Source organism: Helianthus annuus, chromosome 16 (genome assembly GCF_002127325.2).
Source record: "Helianthus annuus cultivar XRQ/B chromosome 16, HanXRQr2.0-SUNRISE, whole genome shotgun sequence".
In the NCBI taxonomy this organism is placed as follows: domain Eukaryota; kingdom Viridiplantae; phylum Streptophyta; class Magnoliopsida; order Asterales; family Asteraceae; genus Helianthus; species Helianthus annuus.
The window spans coordinates 139,139,567-139,142,823 of record NC_035448.2 but is presented as its reverse complement, the minus strand read 5'-3'; the positions used below and the strand labels follow the sequence as shown (position 1 = coordinate 139,142,823).

General features: G+C 35.2%; 1 long non-coding RNA gene across 2 annotated transcripts; it reads right to left on the bottom strand.

The window, feature by feature from the left end:
• Nucleotides 1-842: 842 nt before the first annotated feature.
• LOC110916563 lies at nucleotides 843-2,454 on the bottom strand. 2 transcript variants are annotated; one of them, XR_004883639.1, is made up of 7 exons: nucleotides 2,365-2,454; nucleotides 2,188-2,239; nucleotides 1,948-2,032; nucleotides 1,809-1,871; nucleotides 1,540-1,568; nucleotides 1,330-1,441; nucleotides 843-1,255 (listed from the first exon to the last, which is right to left on the bottom strand). It is a non-coding gene; the product is annotated as an uncharacterized LOC110916563 (long non-coding RNA). The 2 variants fall into 2 exon arrangements; XR_002579846.2 differs by having other exon boundaries at nucleotides 843-1,251.
• Nucleotides 2,455-3,257: the final 803 nt, after the last annotated feature.

The following is a 3,257-nucleotide window of genomic DNA, read 5'->3' as shown; positions in this document are numbered from 1 at the left end:
TTTTTTTGTTGAGGACAAACGATGGGTATAGTTACAAAATTACCCTCATGATCTCATTTAATGTTCAAAACAAACTGAGTTAGAGTCAAAGGACAAACGATGCAACAACATGAAACTCGTCAATTTTAAAGATAAAGGACACCGCTTGAAATGTGGTATATAGATAAAGGACAAAATTTGCAATTCACTCTAATCATATATCATTATATGTAACATATTGAAGGTAATACGATACATCTAAACAAAATGCTAAAGTTACTAAGACCATGTGTAATGTTGAGTGAAACAAATACCTCATCCTTGGGCATGAAGGGACACGTGGCTCCTAGTCAGCAAATGAGCTTGAAGTTAAAAAGGAGTGTAATGGTATAATGCACTTATAATGATTAAACATTGAAATTGAATTAAAAAAAATAAAAATGAAAACCCATCAAAAATGTTCCATTTGCCATTCCATCTTCCATCCGGTGTGTTTAAGGAAACGCCCAATAAAAAAACCCTTCAAAAACACCCCGCGGGGCGATGAGGTAGGCGTGAAAAGCGTTTTTGGAGGGAAAAACGCCCAAAACCCCTCCCACTACGGGTGTTCTACCAAAAGTGACAACTTGATAGGTCTTACCAAAATACAACTCAATAACACTACAAATTGAACGCACCTCATTCACATGGGTTGAAACTTTGTGAAGCACTTTGGACTGCAATGAAAATGTAATTCTTCTAAAAAGATTTTATGTTTTTTTAAGGGTCTGAGATGAGATTGGTATTCCCCAATGAATCTACAAATAACTAAATCCCGAAACTCCAGCATTATCTTTTTCAATCTGACCCTTTATATCTGCAAATGGTGTGCTTCTTCTTTCTTTTTTTACTTCTAAATCTTCTACCAAAGGTGTGACCAACGCAAGTTGAGCTTCCAATCATGTTGCTTTGTTATCGATGTTTATTGTGTGATTCAATGAAAAAGAGAACAGTTAAAGCAGCGGATATACTTACTTGTTTAACAAAAGTTAAACCTACCCCATTGTTGTTTAACTCATAGAAGTCAAAGGCACACCAAGTTCCGTTAACATTGTCTTTCGCTGCCTCATTTCACACATGAGCATATCATGTACATAAGGTTACTTGCAATTCCAATTGTGTAGAGTAATAATTTATGAGCAGTACTGTTCAATGCACTTCAGAAATGCCTAATAACCTTCTGAACCATTCTTCACTTTTTCCCAGAGACAAAGCATATATCACCATGCATATCTTCCTAACATAAAAAAGTCCATTAAGAATAAGAAAAATAGGGCTGCAGATGAGAACTGTTTGTCTTATATGTCCTACCAACAACCATACGGGTTCCTCCATCAATCACCAGTGACCACCGTCGATTGGCATTAACATGGTTTGCCATTTTCTACATACCACCACCGTTAAGTGGATACACACATTTTTTCTGTTAACACAAGCATCGGTAAAAACAAATAAAATTAAGTTATATTTATATTCATCGAATTAAACGCAAAGTATACAATAATACAACATAATACTTACATACTGAAACAACCTTGTCAGCTAACATCCTGTATAAATATGCATAAAATGAAGTTAGTTGAAATTGATCACTTATGCAGAAAGAAAAAAAATATTCAGCAACAGTTTTCAATATAATAGTAATAATTATAAGAAATAAATTAAAAAAAACATATCATTTTTATTATTTTCTTATCAACATCGATCACTCTTCTAATTATCAAAGTGAACACCATAATCTAACTTCACAATTGACATTGAAAAACGCTTTAGATTGGATATAAACTCACCCTTGAACGACCACATCATCAAGGGAATCGTTTTCACATCAAACAACGATTGGTCGGCCACATCTTCAGTATCAGAGATGATTCGGATAATTAGTCAAGAGTCAAATAATAAAGTATACGATACAAACTCAACACAAACCTTAAACTTCAATATACACATACACACAAACATAGATCTCAACTTCGAATTAAATGAAACTGAAACACGGGTGTAAGAGATTAACCTGCATCGGAAAATACCTTCAAACAATCAAGACTTTATTATTTAGTTGAGTTGAGTTCATTGTGATTAATTAGTTTAACCTAATGTTCAGATTCATGTTGCTCTATAACATATTTTGACAATTAGAGTAGCAATTTGGTAAACAAATATTCTTACTAATCTTTCTCAAAGTGCCTGCTTTTGTTGCGGAATGAATTTGGTTTCCCCCCTGCAATAGTATTACATGAACAACAACAAACAGTAAGCAAACTTAGAGAACTTAAGAAAAAAAAATACTAATTTGATGTAAAGAGGTTTGCAAGAATTATATTGACAATTTTACTTTGTTCCTACATTGTTCCATCTCTTTCTCAACTGAATATAGAGCACTATCCAGGTCCCTAGGAGGAGTGAGTTGTGTAGATAATAGGTAGGAAAAGGTGGAGGTAACCACCATCTATGGAAAGCGTAAAGAAATGCCCTGAACCGCCATCACAACGGTTATTTTTGTTAGTTTAAATGAGTAAGATTTCATCACAGCAAGATCTAACGATGGTGATCGATTTAGAAGGTGGTTAGACTATGCGGGCTTAGTAATATATAATTTTGGGGAAAACCCGGTAACCCACCCGCCCATAGGCACGACGGTGAAATTATCGGTAAAACCCGTTTGGCCCAATAATCGAACCCAGGCTATCCCTGGATCTTCTATCATTGCCCACTAATCCCTGACTGTGCACCAAGTGGAAGTTGAACCTGCATCTCACAAAGAAATGCAAGTTTTCCACCACTTGATCTAGAGATCATTCGTAAAAATTTGGTTTTTGGATATTGAAATGCGTTCGATTTTGGTTTTCATGACAGGTTCAATTTGTTTTTAGTGTGCCATTGGGCTTGAAATATTCTAGCAAAGATAAATGACAAAAGAAAATGACTTCATGCTTGAAATAGTTTGACAGAAACAAATGCTAAAAGTATATGATTTTGAGTCTGAAGCCTTGTACCTAAACCTTTTTTCTAGAAACAAATGCTAAAAGGGCCGGCCCATGAGCCACTAAAGTCAAGCTAGGGCTTTAGGCCTCCAACTTGATAGGGCCTCCAACAAAAAAATGTGTGTTCTTTGTTGTTTGCGATTATGGGCTTAAAAACAAGAAGCTGGGCTTTACTATGAGAACTGATTGGGCTGGCCCCATACCTGTAATTATGTAAACGAACGCAGTATTAACTGCCTTTAAAAAAAGTAAATT